The 24702-nt window shown below is 45.0% G+C and overlaps 1 long non-coding RNA gene across 1 annotated transcript in view; it reads right to left on the bottom strand.

The window, feature by feature from the left end:
* LOC142197996 (uncharacterized) overlaps positions 1–2222 on the bottom strand; it is a 215827-nt gene extending 213605 nt beyond the window's left edge. The window contains exon 1 of the long non-coding RNA XR_012715338.1: positions 2210–2222. This is a non-coding gene — a long non-coding RNA (uncharacterized LOC142197996). The remainder of the gene's footprint in view (positions 1–2209) is intronic.
* Positions 2223–24702: the final 22480 nt, after the last annotated feature.

The following is a 24702-nucleotide window of genomic DNA, read 5'->3' as shown; positions in this document are numbered from 1 at the left end:
CTTGAGTTGGACTTGTGTTGCGACACATAATGACGCAAGCCTGGCCCATGTGACGTCAGAGATATCACTCAAGTAGGCCCAAAGCCTTCTGGAGCCAGGAGAGGTAAATAACAGTGTTTTTTATGTTCCGTTTTTTATGTTCCCTCACCTCCCCTGGGCCGCCAATCATTATACTTGAGAGTCTGAAAAGACCCCTGAGTATAATAGTAGTGTTTGTGGGGCCCGTGGCCTTACTTACCAATCCCCTCTCCTGGATCAGTAAGTAAATAGAGCCCATTACCTGCGAGAGTTGCTCCAGCAGGTAGCGGCCTATTTAAAAAAAAAAAAAAAAACAAGCACAGAATTAACGTCTGTCACCAGGCCCCCTAATGTCCTGGACCCTGTGGCAGCCGCTACCACTGCTACCCCGCTACCACTGCTACCCCGCTACTTACGCCTCTGCTAAAGAGCCATATTCCCTCCATGCACTGCCATACAAACGTCATGTACACATTGCAGCAATACTGCTTACCCAATTTTTCTAGAAAGATACATAACTAATGGTTCATGCAGATCACAAAGCTGTGTGTACCCACCCTGTGCGGCAGCACATGGATTGCCTAGGGCTTCGTATGATAGTCCAACAGATGTTCTTAGTGCTATCATATGGTGTATCCAGGGGACAGTACCTGTGTGACAGTGCAGGCGTCACAGAATAAGCACAAAATCAGTAGCCATATTACAGTACAGTATATATTACTGTATGGATAAGACCTGTGGAACAGATAAATAGAAAGTGACTGTCACTTTTTTTGTGAATTCTCTGTAATATGAAGGCATTACTGGAAGATACTGGTTTCTGAACATCCAATTTCCAGAGATGTGCAGACCGCTAAGAATATTCAGTGATACAGTCATATTACCAGACGTGTTACAGCCTGTACTCTATGAAAGCTGTTCACGTGGTAGAATATTTACTTGTCACTTGTCAGCTGGCAAATCATTTACACTACTTACTAGTTACTATGACAAGATTAAGGGCTTCACCCCAAGCCTGGGACAATTATATTATGAATTGTCGTATAATAATACGCTTTTTGTTATAAAGTTTGTGACAGTGCCTTGGTAAATAGCACAGAATTTACTAAAAGCAATGCAGTTTTATAGGATGCTTAGAAACTAATACTAGAAAATGACCTGAATGTCACAAACACATCATTGGCCCTAGGATGTGTCAGCAGTGATTTTGCACAAGGTCTAAATAGATTTATGTGCATCCTCTAGATCAGAGGTCTCAAACTCAATTTACGCGGGGGCCGCTTAAGGTAAAGTCTGGGTGAGGCTGGGCCGCATCAGGTTTTCCACAACCTATGCTCGCCGCAGTAAATTTAGCTCCGCCCAATTTTATGATATCTCCGCCTATTCTTATTCATTTTTCAAGTTCCCCCACACAGTATAATCATCCTACAGTCACCCGCACATTATATGTCCCCACATTATAATGTTCCCTTCCAACTGTCCCACAGTATTAAGTCCCTCTCCTGGTGCCCCAGTTTAAACTGTGGGAAACTAGAGGGGACATGAAACTGGGGCAGCTGGAGGGGGACATAAAACAGTGGGGGTAGTTGGAGGGGGGCAATAAATTAATGGCAGCTGAAGTGGGACATTAAACTGGGGGCAACTAGAGGGGGACATTAAACTTGGGAGGCTAGAAGCAGACATTAAACCGTAGGGGTAGCTGGACGATGACAATAAACTGGGGAAAAATAGAGGCAGACAGGTCCCCCTCCAGCTACTCCCACGGTTTACTGCCCTCTCCAGTTGTCGCCAGTTTAAGTGCCCCCCTTCATCTACCCCCAGTTTCATCTCCCCCCACCATTTCTCCCCCAGTTTGATATCCCTCTTCATTTGCCCTATTTTATGTCCCCCCTCCATCTGTCCCCAGTTTCATGTCGTCCCTCCATCTGCCCCAGTTTTATGTGCCCCCTCCATCTGCCCCAATTTCATATCCCCCTTCATCTGCCCCCATTTTCATGTCCCCCCTCCATTTGCCCCCATTTTCATGCTCCCCCTCATCTCTGCCCCCAGTTTCATGTTCCCCTTCCATCTGTGGCCCCAGTTTCATGTCCCCCCCTCCATCTCTGCCCCTAGGTTACTGACACACACACACACTCCACTCTGCATCTCACATTCCTCTCAGTACTAAATCTCTTCATCTTCCGGCCAGCACACTAAGACACGCCTCCCTAGTCACGTGACGTCTGACGTCACACACAGGTCCTTGAGTTTTAAATTTCAGTAGTACTAGCTTTCCACCTTTAACCCATCACTTTCTGTTGCTGTTATAAGAGTGGGGGAGTGATCAGAGGAAAGTTTAAGTAAAACACTAAAGTGACATAGCGGGACATGCAGGGAGCTGCGTGGGGGCCGCAAACTATTGTCCCAAGGGCCGCAAGTTTGAGACCCCTGCTCTAGATTGTATAGTACCAGGTAGGGTGTAGCTATAGGGAGTACAGAGGTAGAAACTGTTCTCATGGCTTTGTTCTTCCTGCATCATATGTCCTAAAATAAGCTACAACTCTGGATATGTTTCCATTATATTCCTATGGTATGCTTGGGCAATTCTGAAATGAATTTCCAGACATACACATTGACATACTGCCCAACTTTCAAAGAACAGAAAGAGGGACAAAATGTGTGGCGTGCTATGCGCACCGTGGGAAATTTAGCTCCACCCACTTCTGTGTTGACCCCACCCATTTTTCATTGTGCCCCCACACAGTATAATGCTCCAACAGTGACCCTAACATTATATGTCCCCACATTATAATGTTCCCCTCCAATTTTCCCACAGAAAGAAGTCCCTCTCCTTGTGCCCCAGTTTAAATTGAGGGAAAATGCGGGAATATTAAACTAGGGAAGCTGGAGAGGGACATTAAACAGTGGCAGTAGATTGAGGGGGACAATAAATTAATTACAGATGAAGAGGAGACATTAAACTAGTGGCAGATGAAGGGGGACATTAAACTGGGGGCAATTGGAAAGGGATATTAAACTGGGGACAACATGTCAGCCAAACTTCTATGGTTTAATGTCTCCCTCCAGCTGCCCCAGTTTAATGCCCCTCCTTCATCTGTGCCCAGTTTAATAACCCCCCTTCATATTCCCTCCAGTTTAATGTTTTCCCTCCATCAATCCCCCAATTTCATATCCCCCTTCATCTGCCCCCAGTTTAATGTTTCCACTCCATCACTGCCCCCTGTTTCATGTCCCCCCCATGTCTGCCCCCAGTTTCATATCCTCCCCTTCATCAACCTTCAATTTAATGTGCCCCTTTCATCACTACCACTACCATCACTATCAGTTTCATGCCCCCCCTACAGTATGGCTGCCCCCAATTTCATGCCCCCGTACATCTTACCCCAGTTTCATGTCTTCCTATCTCTTTCTTCCTCCACGGCCTATAGTAGAAGGGGAATCGGGGGCGGCAGTGAGCAGGCCCGGGGAGGTAGGTAAATAGGGTGCTACCTGCTGGGAATACTCCAGCAGGTAGTGGACTATTATAAAACAAAAAAAAAGTATTTAACTCACCGACTGTGCCGCCGCTCCCGCTGCCGCCTCCTCTTCACTTGGCAGTAAGACATCTGCGTCTATAATATAATAATAATATAATACATTTTATTTATATAGCGCCAACATATTCCGCAGCACTGTACAATTTATAGGGTTCAGATACAGACATACATAACAAAGAACGTCATTTCACACAATGGGACTGAGGGCCCTGCTCAAAAGAGCTTACAATCTATGAGGTAGAGGGGGTGACACAAGAGGTCTCAGCGTCTCAGCATAGGAGGCGTGAAGACACCACCTGCGCTGAGATGAAGAGGTCTAAACCAGAGCAGGAGAGGGGCCGCTTGGGTTGTTTCAAGAGCAACCCCTCTCTTGCGCTAGTTTATGGAAAAAAAGTTAAAAAATAAATTGCCGCGGCTGCCGCCCCCTCCGGAGTGCCGCCTGAGGCCGCCACATCACCTTGCCTCATTAGAGGTGCGGAGCTGGGGGGGCCTACTGTGGAGTATATAATACTGTGTGGGGATCTACTGTGGAGTATATAATACTGTGTGTGGGCCACTGTGGAGCATATAATACTGTGTGAAGGCCTACTGTGGTGCGTATACTACTAGGTGGGGGCTACTGTGCAGCATATCATACTGTGTGGGGGCCTACTATGGAGCATATAATACTGTATGGAGGCCACTGTGGAGCAAATAATACTGAGCGGAAGCCAATGTGGACCATTTAATACTGTGCAAGGGCCATTGTGGAGCATATAATACTGTCTGGAGGCCACTGTGGAGCACATTGTACTGTCTGGGGGCCACTGTGGGGCAGATTGTACTGTCTGAGGGCTATTGTGGGGCAGATTGTACTGTCTGGGGTCCCCTCACTATTTATATCACAAAGTAGCAGACGTGATATTAGTACAGCCTGTGATAACATTGCACAGTCACTATAAAACAGATCCTGTGCTATGTAAATAGTGCACATTAAAGAACCAAATGCAGTGACCATTACCTTTCAGTACAAAGTAGTTTGTATCATTCTACTAACAAATTGAGACCATACAAAAATCACTATAAAAATATGAAAATATATTTATTGAATATCACAAAACAATAAAAAACATACAAAACAAAGAAGAGACACAAACTATGGAAGGTCCACTACAAGTAGTGGACAAATACTACCACCCTCTCAAAACCAGGTGGGCAGAGTAACTCCTAGCAATTGCAACATCATAAAGTTAATATCTGATACATACCCACAGACATAATGTCAATATAAATGGACCTCTGCACACCACATCTAAGAAAGAGGATTAACACACTGACGCGCGTTTCGCCGGAAAGGCTTCATCAGTTTGTATCATTGAAAGCTCTGTAAAGCCCCATTTACACGACTGTATGTTGCAGGTCCATAACTGTCTACAATTGTGCATCTGCTCTGTATTAAGGTTAAATTGCCATGTTGGCACTTTGAGACCATTTAGTGGGTTTTGGGTTGCAGTCTTTTGCACTTGGTCTCTAAAAGTTCGCCATCACTAGCCTATCCTGAAATCTTTATCCCTATATTTTTGGATTGTAAATCTCAGAGAGAACAGTGTGCATCACACTACTAAATGATTCAGTATCATACCCTGATATCACTGGCTTGTGAAGTGAAAGCAGACCCCCATTGTTCGGATCTATAAATAGATCATCAGCATTTATCTGCAGTGTGTCAATTATACCTACACAAAAGCTGGTGTTTTCCATATACGTATAATAGCGTCAGCTGCTCTAAGTACCACTGCCTACCAATAAAGCTCTAGCAACTACGTTTTTTTTCCGCATATTATTGTTGTCGCCATTTTATTTTTTGATGAGGGCATTATCTCCTGATGAGCTTGGAGGAATCTCCAGCGAAACGTGTAGAGTGAAGAAATATCTTTAGGATGACACGGCCAATCAAGGTGCCTCTGTGTTCAGGTTGAGGGAATGCATTGCTGCGATATTAGTGTTCAGCAGTGGCCTGTGGCATAGGGATCTTTATGTTCAGTCGATCCATTGTATAGATGCACTATGCGCCCAGCTACAAACATTAAGTGTTGGTCGCTGCTGTATTAGTACACATCCCTTTATCATCATTTGATCCCCTAATATTTTTTGAGACTGCATCTCTAGTGATCCTATGTTCTCAGGACCACATTTGGGTGTGACTACTTACACCTGACACTGGACTAATTAGGCTGTTCAATTTAAGGCCTCGTTCCCATCTGCGTTGGTATTCTGTCCGGGGGAGTTCGCATGAGGACACCTTCCCCCCCCCCATAGACTATAATGGGGTCCGTGTGCTTGCCGCCAGATCTCCACAGGAATCATGCAGTCAGGAAAGTAGATTGTGAATTACTTTTCTGTCTGTATGATCCCTGTGGAGATCTGGCAGCAAGCACACGGAGATGCAGATGTGAACGAGGCCTTAGGCTCCATTCACATGGAGGAAAATGGCACTGTATTTGGCGCAGAATTTTCAGGGTGTGGAAAATTCAGCAAGTGGAAAAAAAAACTAGAGGAATCCATTGAAATCAATGGGAGGCTTTTTTTCAGTGGTGAAAATTCAGCGCCAAATAAAAGCTCCATTTTCCTCTGTGTGAATGGACCCTTAGGGTGAATTATTTGTTTCGTTACTGTTTTTTAGGGTGACCAATGTTCTATTAGGGGATGGTTTTTAATTGTTTATAAAAAGTTATATGGTCCTTTTTGGATGCTCACTCTGTGATAGGTATAATAGAGGCAGAAACTCTGCAAAATTGCAACAAAAAACTCTGCAGAAAAAAAATGTTTTTAGCTGTGCTTCGCTACATGGGGCTTTAGCCTACAAGTCTTTGGTTTCCTCATGTTAAATTTCAATTGCACCTTACCACCTACAGGCGCCTTTAACTTAAAAACGTTTCTTGAATTTTCTATTTCTTAAACTTTGAAATGGATATGCAAATCATTTTCTCCATGCACGTGTTTGCATGGATCTCCTCCCATATCCCAAAAAGATATACTGATAGGGAAAAAAAATGTAAGCACTATGTGGGGCTCACAATCTACATTTAAAAAAAAAAAAAAAAAAAATTTTGCACGTGCGCAGTAGTGCTCTGGAGGGTGCGCTACAGAGCACGCTCCAGCGCCAGCTCGCAATGTTCTCTACATGAAAATGGCACTGGAGTGTGCGCAGTATCGCTCCCTCTGGAGAGCTACTGCGTACGCACAAAATTTCAATAGAAACCGCCGGGAAGGACACGCTCCAGCACCAGCTATTCAGGCATATCTTTATCTCAAAACCCTAAAATCTAATGATAGAGCCCCTTTAAATACTCTTACACCGCTCCAATCCACTCATGCTGCTGCCAGATTAATTCCCCTCTTTACTCCCACTCCCCATGCCAATCCTTTCACTGGCTACCCACTGCTTACAGAGTTTACTTATAACCTACAAGGCAATCCACAATCTGTGCAATGTGGGGCCTCAGCCCTAATATGCCTTATCCTGGAGACAGACTACCTTTAAATGAGCTAAGATTTTTTTTAAAAACGATAAAAACCTGTTTGGTCTGCACCTGATATTGCAGCCCAGCCCCATTCAGATGAAAGGGACTGAGTTGCAATAGCAGACACAACACATGTACAAGAGTGGCGCTGTTTCTAGAAATTGACAAAATAAATGTTGAATAACTTTGTACTTAAAAGGATTCTACCATTGAAATTAATTTTTTTGCCGATCAAACGTCAGAAAAGTCTTTAGAAAGGCTATTCGTCTGTTACCTTTAGACGTGGTCTCCGCTGCGCCGTTCCTTAGAAATACCAATTTTTACCGGTATGCAAATTAGTTCTCTTGCAGCGATGGGCGTGGGTCCCAGCGCTGAAAATGCGATGAGCGCATCCCCACTGCTGCTTGAAAACACGCTCCAGCGACGCCTCTATCTTCGGCTGGATCCTCCCCTTCGTCGTCTTCCTTTGCGTCACCTCCGACGCCTGTGCAGTTGGCTCTGCCAGTGAGACACCAGCAGAGTCGAGTGCTCATGCCGGCAGCCATTTTTGGGAGGCCTCTCTTGCTCTTGTAGTTCAATACAGGAGAGGCCTCACAATAATGGCCGCTGGCAGCTACAGCACAGTGCTGAAACTATTGCGTGCATGCCGGCAAAGTATACCGTAAATAAAAGAGAGGAGCCATCCCACAGAAGGAAGACACGTAAGTATGATGGGGTGAGGTTATGTGATTTAGTTATTTGTGAAGGGCTAGTAGTGGATGGGATAGCTAAGGAGACAGGAAAGGGAAGTAAATGAAGGAGGAAAAGGTAATAAAAGGGAGTACCATGAAATACTGCATTAGCAATGACAGCAGGAAATGAAAGCAGAAGATTCCAACAGGTCCCTGAGAAACCCACCTATGGCTCAAAAATCGCTAAAGGTATTGGCACTTATTAACCCATCAATAGAACAAACAGACACTTTTCTTTTAAAAACCCCTTTAAATACTGCAATAATCCACTGCTGGATGTAAATAATCATTGATGTTTCTTTTGTCATGTATTAGATTTTGTGTAGTGATTTGAACCCGTGTAAGGCTCAGTTCACATGTGTGTGGTGTTCAGCTTGGGGGAGTCTGCTTGGGGACCCCCTGAATGGAATACCAAGCACCTTAAAAAGCGGTTAGCTAAGAAACCACATGGACCCCATAGACTATAATGAGGTTTGTGTGATTTCTGTGCGGTGTCTGCACGAATCATGCAGAGAGAAAACAACTACAAACAGATGTGAACAAGGCCTAACAAATATACACTAATGGGGAAACTTGTTTCATTTCTGTATATTAGCATATTAGTAAATTCTTGGAACGTTTCAGGTATTTCTCCGGGGACTTGGCCTAAGAAGTGTTTAGGATCCCTGCTATAAAAAGTGAATGTCCAGCTCATGAATGTATCCGTATTCCAGGACTCTTCATCTACATGTCACGTCTATAGAGCATGCTTCACACATACAGTACACGAGTCAATCTGTGGATGCTATTCTCAGTATGAGCTGTTACATTCCATTAGTTTAGTTGTCATGGGAGCAAATGTTTTATTTTTTTAGCGGCCAAGATAAGTCTATTAATTAGAAACTTGTCTTCTTGCCTGTCCTCCTCTCCTAGTTTACACAAGAGAGATACTTCTCTTCTATTTATGCTATAAACATGACTTTATCATATGTTGTGTTATACTTTATTAGTGTGGAACTTCTCAGTTTCAGGGATCCACAAGGTTCAGATTGTGAATATACAACAAGTATTTATCACTATTGTTATACTATATGGAGGGAGAGTTACTGAGCAAAGTGACGTTGAATTTTGGGTTAATTTTGTGGCAAAAAATGGCCTACGTGCTGTGCAACAAATTCTGCTGCAAAAAAAAAAAAGTGACTTTATGTTCCCACATAGCGGGCTGCAGCAAATAGCACTGTGAGAAACTGCAGGGGCAACAAATCCGTTTTTTTCCCACAATGCTTTTCACAGAAAGTCCGCATAGGTTTCCTCTGTGGACTCTCTGCTTCCGTTATACCTATAGGGAAACCGTCCTGCATTTGTATAGGTATAATTGACATGCTGTGACTTCCAAATCCGCAACGGTTTTGGAAATCACCGCATGTCTGCTGCCTGTATTTTTCTGCAGTGTATGGATGGGATTCTCCACTTTCTGAAAACGGGCCTGCCATATTTATCATTTATATCAGAAATCTGTCCCACAATTCATATTTATTAACTGTCCCATATATCAGTAATGGATATCTGACCTCTGGGGCCTTCACTATTGAGTCCTCCAAGATCATAAGAATGAGGGCTGTACATTCCTTTTACCAGTGGCAAAACTACCGCCATAGCAGCAGAGGCAGCTGCCACAGGGCCCGGGACATTAGGGGCCCGGTGACAGCCGCTACCGCTGCTATCATTATACTTGGGGGGTCTTTTGGGGGTCATAAAAAACACTGTTACTTACCTCTCCACGAACCTGCCAGGCCTCCTTCCTGACGTCCTTTCTGACAACTCTGACGTCACATGAACCCAGCCTGCGTCCCGGGTCATGTGACGTCTGACGTCTTTGAAGAAGGACGGCAGCGGAGAAGACAGCGTAGGAGCCGGGGGACAGATAAGCAACAGTGGTTTTTTATGTTTTTATTCCCCCGGGTCTCTGATTATTATACTCTGGGGTCTGAAAAGACCCCAGAGTATAATAATTGTTTATGGGTGTCCACAGTCGGACATAATACTATGTGTAGGGGCCACTATTGGGGATAATGCTGTGTGCAGGGGCCACTATGGGACATAATACTGTGTGCAGGGGCCACTATGGGACATAATACTGTGTGCAGGGGCCACTATGGGACATAATACTGTGTGCAGGGGTCACTATGGGACATAATACTGTGTGCAGGGGCCACTAAGGGACATAATACTGTGTGCAGGGGCCACTATGGGGGTTAATACTGTGTGCAGGAGCCACTATGGGGGATAATACTGTGTGCAGGGGCCACTATGGGGGATAATACTGTGTGCAGGGGCCACTATGGGGGATAATACTGTGTGCAGCGGCCACTATGGGGGATAATACTGTGTGCAGGTGCCACTATGGGGGATAATACTGTGTGCAGGAGCCACTATGGGGGATAATACTGTGTGCAGGTGCCACTATGGGGGTTAATACTGTGTGCAGGAGCCACTATGGGGGATAATACTGTGTGCAGGAGCCACTATGGGTTATAATACTGTGTGCAGGGGCCACTATGGGGGATAATAGAGCGCACAGGAATGCATAGGAGGGGGTCGGTCGAGGTCTTCGGTGTTGGTTGGGGGGGGCCATGTCAAAAGTTCGCCACGGGGCCTGCCATTCCTAGTTACGCCACTGCCTTTTACCATCCCAGTCTTGCAGTGAGAGACAGTTTTACTGTTGATTTAATGTTAGTGGTGGTAGCCAAATACTGGATATCTCTGCCAGACTCAGGTTTGTGCCTTAGAGTACACCTTAGAATACACACTGAGGAGTGTCGGGATCATCCTTTTCTATCAGTATGCAGATTATCACACTTTAAGATAATGGAGAAGTGTCTTTTTTAGTTTCTGCTATTGATATGCAGATTCACACACCTTGCATTCCAAGCATGGGTTGTTTGTGGTTTTCACTCACTACTAGTTGTATGCAAATTATCGTGCAATTTATATGGGGGTTGGTCTAAGGGCTAGTTCACATGTGAATAGGGTGGGGTGGAATTTGGTCCGAAAAAAAAAACACTTCAGGTCTTTGGCAAAAAAAACTGTGATGCGGTTTTTGGCCTCCCATTTACTTGTATTGATTTCCTGAGGCGGTATCTGCCTCAAGAAAGGGCAGCTCGCTTCTTTTTTCCGCTAGTGGGAAAAAAAACTGCTACATAGACCTCTGTGAGGGGGTAGATTTAGAGGAGGTTTCTGTGCCAAAATCCACCCCCTCTTGCCCCGTGTGAATGGGGCCTAATAATCCTTTGGTACTTGTCATAAAAGCCATGAATGACTAGAGATATCCAGAACATGTAGATTGTGGTTTCTGCAGCCTTTTCCTGGCCCAATAATGAGCCAAGGATCTACAACTGGGCTGAGGCCTACTCCAGACCTGCACTGGACCACACAAGTTATAAACCTGGAGGAGACATAGTGAGATTCCAGCACTCTGCCTGTCACCTTCTCACAGCGGCAATAGGTCTCCCAGATTTATCAGTCTGGATCAGTCACTAGGATAAATCTGGCATATACTGAGAATATGTAGTCTAAGGAAGGGTTTATTCACACATCTTCCGTAATTACGGATAACACACAACCATGCTTATTTTCAGGTCGTGCTGTCTGTGGTTAATCTGTTTATCATGTCTGTTTTTTTTTGTAACGTTAGGGAGCCATCACACGGAGTTTACGCTCCGCTTATTCTGAACGTAAACTCGTTCAGAGTGAGCGGCGTAAAAAACAGATCCCATTGACTTGAATAGGTGCTGGTATATGTGCCTCCGTTCCATTAATTTCAATAGCTGAATTATAGTACTTGGCTACCTTCAGTGGTCCTATTAAACTAATTGGAATAGCACATGCTGCCTCACCACTGCACTATCCTCTAGATGGGAGGGGGGCAGCTGTCAGACCCCAAATGAGCTGCAATTTATCTCCTATTCCAGGGATCAGAAACTCCTGGCACCAGTGCAGAATTTGGCAACCCAGGCAAATGTACCTGGCACAGGGACCCACAGTCAGAGGGGAAGAGACAATAAGGGGGCAATAAGTGAGAGATGTGACACAATTGCAAAAGTAGAATATGGTAGCTAAATACACTAAACTGGGCATTTATTTATTTCAACAAGACTGGACAGATTTGTATAGCTGTATTCAACAAACTGACTGCGCTGTGTGAGGGGCATCCTCTGTCCCCCACAAAGCAGGCTTATAGAGACCACTGTACAGTGGTGTAAATACCGGGGTAGTGGCTGCCACAGAGCCCGGGACATTAAGGATGTAACCCCACCAGGTAACTGGCCCTATTTACTTACCGATCCCCCTTCTGCTCAGACGTCACGCAGGCCAGGCTGGCGTCATTGTGTCACGACGCTGGTCTGGCTCTCGTGACATCTGGTCCAACATTGAAGAGAGCTGAAAGCGAGGAGTGCACCAGAGGCAAGTAATATAATCATTATACTCTGTGGTCTGAATCCATTATGCATCATAATAGTATGCGTGCAGGGGCCATTGTGGGACATTGTATACAGGGGCCATGGTGAAACATCATACTGTGTGGAGGGGCTGCTATGGGACATATATTGTCTGGAGGCCACTTTGTGACTTTATAGTGTGGGTAAATTGGGTGTTATACTGTGGGGGGTGGGCAGTAAAGGGGTTGCTATGCTGAGGGGGGGGGCTGCAAGTCAATTTGCTGGTTATGTTACTGCCACTGTGATTCTTGTGTTGCAGCAGAAAGTAGTATCCTCTTTCCCAAAAAAGTCAGGCACAAAGATCTCATTGAAACATAACACTAATCCATTAATTTTATGCCCTCATAGTTTGCCAACATGACTTTCAGGTAAGGGTCTACATCCCTACAATAACTACACAGCACATTGACTACTTCATCTTTGATTTTTTTTCTTTCTTATAAATCGACACAATACAAAAAAGGTTGCTGACCACTGCCCTATTTTGTGAATATCCCTTTATTAGATAGTTTATGCAACCTTATTGGATATAGTCATATACGTCATTGTTGTAAACTTAATTTAACCAAATAGGCACGAAATCTAGTGACGAGACATGTGAACAAAGATTTTTTTGATTTTTACCATTCCTGATCAGAAGAGACCACTCTTGATAAGGGAAGATACCTTTATAAGACACATGGGCATCTTTGATACTAGAGCTTCTTGCCATTAGCTAGCAATTGTATATAGAGACTTCATAAATATAGATTGAAGATTTGGCAAGATTATGAAATTTTAGCAAACTTAAAAATTAAGTATCTAAACTGATGGACTTGCTGCTGCTATTATCAGTAAACTGTCAGATTGCATTGTCAAATGGAAAATACACCTCATAACAGCAGATTTTAAGGGAACTTGTTCCTTTTCCTAGTCATAAAATCTTATCAGAAGTTGTTTTTGACAATGGCCATAAAGTGACCAGTTGCAGTAATGTATAGATCCAGGCAGACGGAAGCTGTTACAGCTAGCTCAGCGCAGGTTTTCGCCTCACAATGAACTTGTCAAGAGATATTGCTCAATGGTCACATTTACAATACTGAGGCACTCTGCATTGTCAGATAGGGGACCCTGCACCCATAAAGCAGGACAGAACCGGTTGCCTAAACCTTGTACACATGTGGTGGTATTTCCTCCATATACTGCAAGAAAATAAGTCCATAGCAATAAACACTGTCTGTAAATGGTTAAACTCATTGTATTCATTATGGCAGGGAAATCTAACCTGCCTAATATGTTCTCAATCGCCGTTATCACTGGTGGTAAATACGGAAGTGCTATTGACTTATGGGGATTAGCTGGGTTTTATTTCCCTAGATTTTTTTCATGTACAACTTTGGGGATGCCAGTCTGGTTGTGGGCATTGTCTCGATATGAAACACAAAAATTAATACATCCTGTAATTTTGATGAACAGCAATGGAAATGTTGAAACGATTCAGTCTCACCAGAAATGAGTAACCAACACCTGTTACATCTGGATTTCCTTCAGATCCGCCACAGATTTTCCTCTTTAGTTTGTACATTTGAATGTTTCCACAGAGTGCGCATTCTACCAGTCTGAACATCCCCAACGTGCACTGAATGTCACATGGACGCAGATCTGAGTTGAACATATACGCGGCTAAAGCAAGGAGCTGACGCAGGTCAGCTCCTTGCTTCACCGCTGCACGCCGCCTACAGGCTGTGTAGACGCGATGTGATGAAGTCACATCGCGTCTACAACTGTGTCAGCGAGAAAGAGAGGCGCGGAGAGAGCGGCGAGGGAGCGAAGGAGAAGGTAAGTGTAATGTGTACACTAAGGTGGAACGTGAAACTGGGGGCAGATGAAGGAGAGGATGTTACGAAACTGGGGGCAGAGATGTGGAGACATGAATCTGGGGGCAGAGATGGAGGGGACATGAATCTGGGGGCAGAGATGGGGGACATGAATCTGGGGGCAGAGATGGAGGGGACATGAATCTGGGGGCAGAGATGGAGGGGACATGAATCTGGGGGCAGAGATGGGGGACATGAATCTGGGGGCAGAGATGGAGGGGACATGAATCTGGGGGCAGAGATGGGGGGGACAAGAAACTGGAGGCAGAGATGGGGAAACAGAAAACTGAGGGCAGAGATGGGGGACCAGAATCTGGGGGCAGAGATGGAGGGGACATGAAACTGGGGGCAGAGATGGAGGGGGGACATGAAACTGGGGCAGATGAAGGGTGTATATGAAACTGGGGGAGAGATAGAGGGGGGACATATAATTTACGGGTGACTGTAGGAGGATTATACTGTGTGCGGGCACATGAGAAATTAATGAGTGGGTCGGAGTCAACACAAAAGTGGGCGGGGCTAAATTTGCCGCGCGCCACACATTTTGTCCCTCTTTCAGTTCTTCAAAAGTTGGGAGGTATGGGGTTACAAATGTGAGCCATATGGGGGTAATAATAAAGGACCTCAATGATGAAGATGTTGACTTAATTACCCCATGTCTCTCACGTATCAGTAACTCTTATGTGAAGTACACAGGGTTTAGTGTGAGGGATATGATGGGGTTAACTGCTATTAATATGAGGCACATGGAATTACTAAATTGTAATGCATATGACCGGACTTTTTATCCAGAATTGGGGTTAATATTGTGGACTATTATAGTTTAATGGTCCCGTACACATGGCCATTGTTTTTGTAGCTCTGGGCCAAAATTGAAGAGCTGCAAATTATGGAGTAGATCCTATATGTGTCTGCATTTGTGACTGTGTCAATTAATTTTTCATGTATGTCAGTGAAAACCACATCCGTGCTATTTTTTTGGCAGGAGGCCTAAGGGGAGCAGAACATGACCATGTTTCACATGTGAAACCCGGTCCGTGTGGCAGCCAGATTTACTGGCTTGAACTTCATGCTGAGAGCAGGACCCCTAGCAGTATAGTCATCTATGATCTAGGACTCCCTGCCTCCCAGCGACATTCTGCCCTGTATCAATTATAGTACAGTATGTCGCTGGTTGTGTGCTGCTCCCCTAAGCAGAGGCCCCATGTTGTGAAAACGCTGCATTTTTGTTGTAGATTTTACAACAATTTTTTGAGCCAAAGCTTCTTAGGTCTCCCTTCTGCTCATCCACTCCTGGCATTGTATCAGAAAAATGCAGCAAAATCTCTACCAGTCGCATAAATTATCACTAATTGTGGGTTATACATATACTTACATTGCTTCTAATGGCAAAGAACAAACGCATGTGGCTGGGAGCACAGTATGACAGCACAGCTATGTTACAGTTTATGCTATATGACTTTAGTATAGGGCTTGTCAGCCAATTTTTTACCAGTCCTCAGAGTACCTCATCTTTGTTTTTGTTTTTTAATCAGCACACTGTACTAGCCAGTCCTCAGTCCATGGATGTGAATAATGTGCACAGCTTAGAAGTGGTGGTGAAGTTATGGCCTTGATCTCTCGGGCAAACCAGTTTTGTTCATACTCAGTGGTTTCCTGGATACACTGTAAAAATGTGCTCTACACAAGAACAGTTCAAGGTGCTGTGTGGCGACCTCCAGGCACAGCGCATGGAAATCCCAGGAAAGTTTGCCTACTATAATAACAGTTAGGATACTGTTGTAGAACTACATATGACAGTACATTACACTACGTCACTAACCACCGCTTGTGCAAGGGAACAAACAATAGGCAAAGCCTTAGAAATGTAGAATGCCTTCTGGACAAAGTAACGTGGACTGTTAGAACTTGTGACTTGTCAGAGATGTCTTCAGTGGGAACTGAATTGGTTTGCAAAGTGACCAGCCGTGGGCGTCTTCTGCCTCTCCGCGGCAAAACCTTTTTTTTTTTTTTTTTAACTGGACATGCAGGACTTTGTGTCCGGTTAAAAAAAAAATAAACGGTTTCACCACGAAGATGAAGATGTTCACGGGCGGACACTGATTCAGTCTCCTTTTCTTTTTTTTTTTCTCCTATCGGTATGTCTTTGTAGAATGGGAGGAAATCCATTCAAAAACGGGGAGAACATACAAACTGAGCCACCGTGTTGCCCCTGGGTTTCCGTCTCGTGTCCAGTTTCTCGGGCCTAGGGCAAAGCTGACTGCACATGCCCACCGGCCACAAGAAGATGGCCGCTTACAATACTGTGTAAGCGGCCATTTTCTTGTGGCCGGCGGGCATGCACAGTCAGCTGTGCCCTAGATGTAGAAGTTTGAGGCTTGCGCTGGAAGAAGACGCGTGGAGAGGACATTCCTGAAGAAGATGGAGGCGGCACTGGAGAATTCTCTCACAGCATTGGGGATGCCCCCAGTGCTGTTTGAGCGCTGAGGACCACCCCCAGTGCTGCAAGAGAACTCATTTGCATACTGACGAAAACCAGGATTTATACAGAACTGCGGTGCAGAGAAGACATCTAAAGGTAGGAGATGAATAGCCTTTCTAAGGCTAAGGGCCCCACGGGCCATAAAAGCAGTGAAAAGCGCTGTGGAAATAACTTTGAGGTTCTTTCCGCAGCGCTTTTAAGGGAAAGTTCAGAGTTTTCCTCTGCGGACTTTCTCTTTAACATTATATCTACGGGAAAGCTGCCGGTGTTTCCGTAGATATAATTGACATGCTGCGATTTGCAAAACTGCGCTGCAAAAAGTGGGCATGGGATTCGCATGAATCCCATCTCCTTTACTTGCACTGTAAAACGCAGGCAAATCGCGGCGTTTACGGCCCATGGGGCCCTGGTCTTAAGGCTATTCTGACGTGTTAGTGAGAAAAAAATTAAGTTTTAATGATAGGATGCCTTTAAGTAAGGGGATTGCTCTGAGGAACCAAAATGAGGTTTAAATATAGGTTTAATATAATTTTTGTGAAAATACAGCATATTTAGCTCGAGTTCAAAGGAGCTGAAAAAAATGTAGACGTTTGAGATATAAAACAGCAATCCATCACAGCCCAGTTAGTCATTGATAGATATGTAAAAGGGGCCACAATATATTAGGTCAAATTAGGTCAATCTGGTGCTGACTGCTGTCCAGGGTACACTTAATCCTCCACTGTCCATGACATATCAGAAAACAGATGTACCGGTATGTGCAGCGAGATGTACATTTACTTAACACTGAGCATAGCTGCAGAATAAGAACAAAGGGGCAGATATGTGAAAATGTGAGAGATACCTAATGCAAGATCTGTGCAAGAAATGAGCAGAATAGAACAGTGTGCACTACAGTAACAGGAACTGTGCACCTACTGTACATGACTTGCTCAGTGTAAGAAACCATTGCACTACAGTCTAGATCCGGGGTCTGCAAACCTTGGCACACGTGGCTTATATTGCTGGCAGGGTATCCTGCACGGGGCCTTCATGTAGTAAGAGGGAGGGTCCTTCAGTGTTTTGCTAGAGCTGAGGTGTATGACACGCCCCCTTCCCACCAATGAGAGGGGGTGAGGAAAGTGCAGAGGCGGAGCTAATAATTTCAACACGAGGATCCTTCCAGAACCCTGCTCCTGCCGTCTGCATTCTGCCAAGGCTCCTTGAGGAGAGTTCCTACGGCAAAGTAGAAAAACGAAAAAGGTACCTGCTGGGGTTACTATTCGTATTGTCAGGCATTTGGGGTTATTTAGTTTTTGTAACTCTGTGTGCCTCACATTAATAGCAATGACCCCATCATGTCCCTCTCATTAACCCCTGTGTACCTCACATAAGGGTTACTAATATGTGAGACTTATGAAGGTGCTAATACAGGCCCTCAATGATGGAAATGCTTTACCTCCATGTCTCATATCAGTATCCCTTATGTGAGGTACACAGGTTAATGTGAGGGACATGATGGGGTTAACTGCTATTAATATGAGGCACATGGAGTTACTAAGCTGCAATGCACATGACCATGCTTTATATTCACAACTGTGTATAAAAGTATGGCCCTAAACATTTCAATGGGCCCATACACATAGACATTATTTTTGCAGCTGTATCTGGGCTAGATTAACCCCCTTACCGCCGATGGCATTTTTGTTTTTCACTCCCCTCCTTTTAAAGGGGCTCTATCACTGGGAAAAGTTATTTTTAACTAATCACATCCTTGCATAGCCTTTAGAAAGTCTATTCCACACCTACCTTTAGTATGTAGATTGCCTAAGGGCTCGTTCACATCTGCGTTCTCTCCGTACTGCAGGTTTCCGTTTCCTGCATAAAACAGAGCAGAAGACGGAAACCTGCAGGAGTCTTTCTCGCCTATTCATTTGAATGGGTGAGAAAGCTGTCCGGCCGTGAGCGTTTTATGCTCTCCGCCACGAAACCGGGTTTTATAATCCGGACACAGAGTCGGACATGCAGTACTCTGTGTCTGGATTAAAAAATCCAGTTTCGCGGCGGAGAGCATAAAACGCTCATCGCCGGACCCGGTCTGTGCTTTCCGTCTTCCGTCTTCTTGCTCCAGGCGCGGGCGATCACTGGCAAAATGGCGGCGCTCATGCGCTGCCGGGAGAATGGCGCCGAAGGAGTTAATGCCTCTGATCGGTCCGGGGAGCGATCGGAGACATTAGCGCCGGTTGTCCATTGTGTAAAGCAGTAGACACCCGGCGGCTATGGCAGTCGCCATAGTTACACACCCAGCATGCACCGTACTATTACAGCGGATGTTGGGAAAGGGTTAAAGCAGGTCCTATATTTTTCTGCATTTGTAGCCCTGTCAATTAATTTTAATGTGTGAAAACCACATCCATGCCATTTTTGTGCAGGAGGCCTAAGGCCCCACATGGAAAAGCAGCTTTTTTGTTGCAGATTTTGCTGCTTTTTTCTGAGCCAGGAGTGGATTGAGCAGAAAATAAAGTATAAGAAGCTTCCTTTATATTTCCCATTCCTTTTGTAGCCATTCTTGGCTTTGGCTCAAAAAAACCCCACAGCAAAATCTGCAACAAAAATAGTTTTCACAACATGGGGCCTCAGCCTTAGGATGCTTCTATTCAGATGGTGACACACTATGTACCCAGGTGCGGCTATAGCCAAATCCATTTCCTGGGCACTACACAGCCAGAAATTAAGTGGCTGAAATGAATCCACGTTTACAGAAAAGTGAAAGTGTCAGTGGCCGGGGACTAGATGCAGCGTCCAGGTAGATAGTGTGTCACTGCTGTACTGGTGTTAACTCACTCTGCTACCAGTCACATACACTTACCACTAATTGTGGGTTACACACGTACTTACATTGCTTTAATGGAAAAGTACAGGTGTATTAAGGCAAAAAGTGGTAAACGCATGTGGCTGGGAGCACAGTATGACAGCACCCCTATGTACAGTTTGTGCTATATGACTATAATGTAGGGGTCATCAGCCTTACAATTATTGATCGGCACTCCGAAGACCTCATCTTTGATGTCTTAGTTTAAATCTGCACGCCAAACATAAAGAAAGTTGCCTACCCCTGGTCTAGATGCATGACATAGATCCTGTACTAGATGTGTACTACTCTCTGTGTCTTGGAAATCCTTGTTTTTCTCTTGTTTCACTGCGCCTAGGTGTATTTATGAAGTACTGTATCTTTGTGCATGCACGCGGAAGGAAATGTCAGGTTTCAGCATATTTGTCACATGCTTGGGCACACACATACAGAAGGAAGATCTGTATTTCCTGAACTGGTTCTTCATATGGTTTCCTAGAGGTGCACAAACAGTAGGTTTAATTATACTGAAACTGTAAAGCATGAAATTGGTGGACACTATCCGCTTTCATATCTGCAAATTTTTGCTGCTGATGTCTGCTCCTTGGGTCAACAGGTTGAGGGAGTTTCATTAAAAGGTAGCTATAGTCAAGAGTTAAAGGGATTCTGTCCCTATGTTTAGCTGCCGCACCTTAGGGCAACAAAGTAGTGACAGAGATCCTAATTCTAGCAAAGTGTCACATATCAATATACAGGAGCGTTTAATAAAATCAGTTTATCATGTACTGTGCCCTGGACGCTTTTATTTGAGGGTCAGGCTCCCTGGTGATTGGCAGCTTTCTCCAGATCACTGTGCTGGCAATTACCTGGGGGTGAGAAGAACCCACTACTCATTAAGGCCTCATGTTCAGCTAACATAATGACCTATTCATTTCTATGGCCCCATACATACAACCATGTATTATCACCATGTATGGGGCTCTGATCCAGGGGAAAAACTCAGGAAGATCCCATGCCTGTCATTTTTCCAGTCAAGGTTCACTAAGATCAGTGACTAGAGGCTTGGGGCGGCACACGTATGCCATCCATACCATTCAATCTCAGCTTGGATACATGGTCGTGTACATGTGGCCCAATATGGTAGACTCTAGAGCAGGGGTCCTCAAACTTTTTAAACAGTGGGCCGGAGGCAGAGCAGGTTGCACAGACATCGGCAGCAGTGCCCTCCAATAGGTAAAGTGAAGTGCGCTCCATGGCCTGGCCCGATCTCCCCAGGAGCTTCATTATAAATGCACGCCTGCCGGCGTCGTCGGCGGGGCCAGACAGAAGTGCTTGGCGGGCCGCAGTTTGAGGACCCCTGCTCTAGAGCATGCTCAGTCCATGCTGTACCTGATAAACTCTGATTTTATGAAAACTACTGTATATTGACATATGTGACACAGCCTTATAATCAGAGTATCTGGCACTACTTAAGACAGGGCACTGTAAACCTGGTGATATGTTCCCTTTAAAGGGATTCTACCATTAAAAATCTTTTTTCTGGGGCTACCACGTCGGAATAGCCTTTAGAAAGGCTATTTGTCTCTTACCTTTAGATAGGATCTCCGCCGCGCCGTTCCTTAGTAATACCGGTTTTTACCGGTATGTAAATTAGTTCTCTGGCATCGATGGGGGCGAGCCCCAGCGCTGAAAATGCGATGAGGGCGTCCCCACCGCTGCCTGAGAACAGGATCCTGCGCCGCCTCTATCTTCTGCTGGATCCTCCCCTTCTTTCTTCGTCTTTCTTCTGACGCCTGCGCAGTTGGCTCTGCCACTGAGACACTAGTAGAGCCTCGGAACTATGGCCACGCATGCGCAGTCGGCTCTACTAGTGTCAGAGCCAACAGAGGTGAAGCTGCCGAAGAAAGACGAGGAAAGAAGGGGAGGATCTAGCAGAAGATAGAGGCGGCGCAGGATCCTGTTCTCAAGCAGCGGTGGGGACGCCCTCATCGCATTTTCAGCACTGGGGCCCACCCCCATCGCTGCCAGAGAACTAATTTACATACCGGTAAAAACCGGTATTACTAAGGAACGGCACGGCGGAGATCCCATCTAAAGGTAAGAGACGAATAGCCTTTCTAAAGGCTATTCCGACGTGTTAGCCCCAGAAAAAAGATTTTTAATTTTTAAGAGGACCTTTCACCATATCCGGGCACAGGCAGTTCTATATACTGCCAGAAAGCTGACAGTGCGCTGAATTCAGCGCACTGTCGGCTTTCCCGATCTGTGCCCGGTGTAAAGAGCTTACGGCCCGGTACCGTAGCTCTTCTATGGTCAGAAGGGCGTTTCTGACCATTAGCCAGAGACGTCCTTCTGCCTCGCGGCGCCAATCGCGCTGTGCTGTGGAGCGGGGAGGAACGCCCGCTCCCTCTGCTCACACAGCTTGTCCGTAGACGAGCATTATCAGGAGTGGGAGGGGGGAGTTCCTCCCGGCTCCACAGTACAGCGCGATTGGCGCCGCGAGGCAGAAGGACGTCTCTGGCTAATGGTCAGAAACGCCCTTCTGACTGTAAAGCGCTACGGTACCGGGACCGATAGCGCTTTACACCGGGCACGGATCGGGAAAGCCGACAGTGCGCTGAATTCAGCGCACTGTCAGCTTTCTGGCAGTATATAACACTGCCTGTGCCCGGATATGGTGAAAGGTCCTCTTTAAACCTCCCATTTACAGTAGCAATGAATGGATCATTATTTTTTCATTCTTCATTTCACCTTTTCTGCGGCTCTTCTTTCTAATCTGAATGTAAATGTCAGCTTTTTATTGATAGACTTCCAATTTCAGCAGGATCTGCTTACATGTCTATGACACCTGGGAAAGAAGGATTAGAAGGATACATTCTCACTGATCTATCTGCTATGTTCACATTTAGTTTTTTCTTTATATTTGGTGTATGTGCCAGTCTGGAAAAATCCCATGTGTACTCCAAATGCATCCATAAGCTCCAATTCACCTAAGAGAGGCCACAAGGCTAGCATGTGTTTAGTGTATAAGCAGTCTGTATGGCAAAGTGTTTCCAATACAGTGAACCACTGCAAAAATAGTATGCTGCACAGTATACCCATTCAAAATTGGTGCCTATGGGTAACATATGGCACTGTATAACATACAATAAGACACATTGGCAGCACATGCATCAGGAGACTTCCATCTCATATAGGTAGAACATGAAAAGCAAGTGTAGTGTGGACCAAGCCAAATCGTACCTGGAGTGTCTGCCAGCTGCTTTCTGATATGTCACTATTAAAATAAACAGTCACGCTCAGCTATTCCCAGCAAGTAATTAAAGGGGTATTCCCATGTCGCATACTCAGCAGTCTTCACTGCTGTAAAATCTTCTTTCTTTCTGGTTTCTTGCATCATTTGGTGGGCGGGGTTTCACATGCAACCTGCTGTTTAGCTCCGCCCCCAAATTCACATGTAGCTCCGCCCACCCATATTGGACTATGAAGTACAGGCAGCAGCAACTCCATTCTGTGTTACATACAGAGACTGCCTGTCTCTGCCATAATGAACACGAACACAAATGAGTTAGTTAGCCTGATAACTGGGAGAACAGAAGACAGTTCAGAAATGATTGCAGCTCCTCTCCTCTATCTGAGAGCAGGACCTAGGTCATGTGGTGTAGACACAGGAATAGCTAGATACACAGGCTCGCTCCCTGCACTTAGCCCCTCCTCCCTCCCCCCTGAGAGCAGCAGATACATCACTTGACTTTTGAGCAAATAAGTCAAGGGCTGTGTCAACAATGAACTGAATAAAGTAAGATAGTGGACAAACAAAGCAGCTTTGCTGAAGCAATGTATTTAGGAAAAGTCTTACATTCACATTAGCCAGCAGTATAGATAGGATCCTTGTGATGGGACAACCCCTTTAAGGCTTTGTTCACATCTAGGAAGCCTAAGGAGCACATGACATAATAGAGCTGTATGCAAGCATTAGTTCTTATAAGGAATTCAGCATAGTGGCATCCCAGGAAAGAAAACTAGAAGTAGCGTAAATTGGTGAGGAGGATTGTATGCTTATTGTACGCTGATTTATGATGAGGCGCCATGTGCTCGTAGCTGGCGTAGATTTCCGGTATTATTTACTTGGCTTACATATTCCCTCTTCGCCATCCGCTGTGCAGTCACGACTGGGATACCAATACTCACTACACCCCCTGATAAATTCTTTGAGGGGTGCAGTTTTCAAACTGGGGTCACTCCTTTGGGGAATCCACTTTTCTGGTACCTTACAGGCTCTACAAACATGACAAATACCAAACATCTGAATCTGTACTCCAAAAGCCGCATTGTGCTCCTTCCCTTCTGCACCCTGCTGTGCGTCCAAACTGCAGTTTATGGCACATGTCTGACACTGGTGTACCCAGGATAACGGACGTAATGTCATATGTGGGTATAAACTGATATTGGGGCACAGCTGGACACAGAAGGGAAGAAGGGTTATTTGTTTTTTTGAACACAGACTTAGACTGTTTTGTTTTTGGATGCCATGACAATTTTGCAGAGACCCTAAAATTGCCCCTACAAAATGGGGTCACTTCTTGGGGAAATCCAGCTTACTGTCACCTCCAGGGCTCTGCAAAACAATGTGGTGTCAAGAAAGTCCCTCTAAATCTGTACAACCAAAAGCTAAAAAGCGCAGTGCTCATTCCCTTCTGAGCCCTGCTGTGTGCCCAAGCAGCAGTTTATACCCACATATATAATTTTTTGCCCCTCGGGATGGCCCACTTAATAGTTTTAGGAGTGCAGGTCTCTGACAACAGAAAGTGGGTGCAACGTATTGGGCATCGAAATGGCATATTTCTTTAAAAATTTCAATTTTTGGGAAGCATTTTTAGTCTCAAAATCATAATACCCCTTGATACATTCCTTGACGGGTGTAGTTTCTAAAATGAGGTCACGTTTGAGGGGTTTCCATTGTATTGATACTTTAGGGGCTCAGCTAATGCGACATGGCACCTCAAAACTATTCCAGCAAAATCTGCCCTTCAAAAGCCAAATAGCGCTCTTTCCATTCTGAGCCCCACCATGTAGCCATACAGCAGATTGTGATCACATATGGGGTATTGCTGTGTTCAGGAGAAATTGTGTAAAATTATGGGGGGCTTTTAATTCTTTAACGACTCGCAAAAATTTAAAATATGACGCTAAATGGACGATTTATTGGGAAAAAAAAGTAATTTTTCATTTTTACATCCCAAGGTTAATAAAATCTGTGAAACAGCT

This window comes from Leptodactylus fuscus, chromosome 3 (genome assembly GCF_031893055.1).
Source record: "Leptodactylus fuscus isolate aLepFus1 chromosome 3, aLepFus1.hap2, whole genome shotgun sequence".
Taxonomy (NCBI): Eukaryota; Metazoa; Chordata; class Amphibia; order Anura; family Leptodactylidae; genus Leptodactylus; species Leptodactylus fuscus.
The sequence above is the reverse complement of the archived record's forward strand: the minus strand, read 5'-3'. Positions and strand labels throughout refer to the sequence as shown.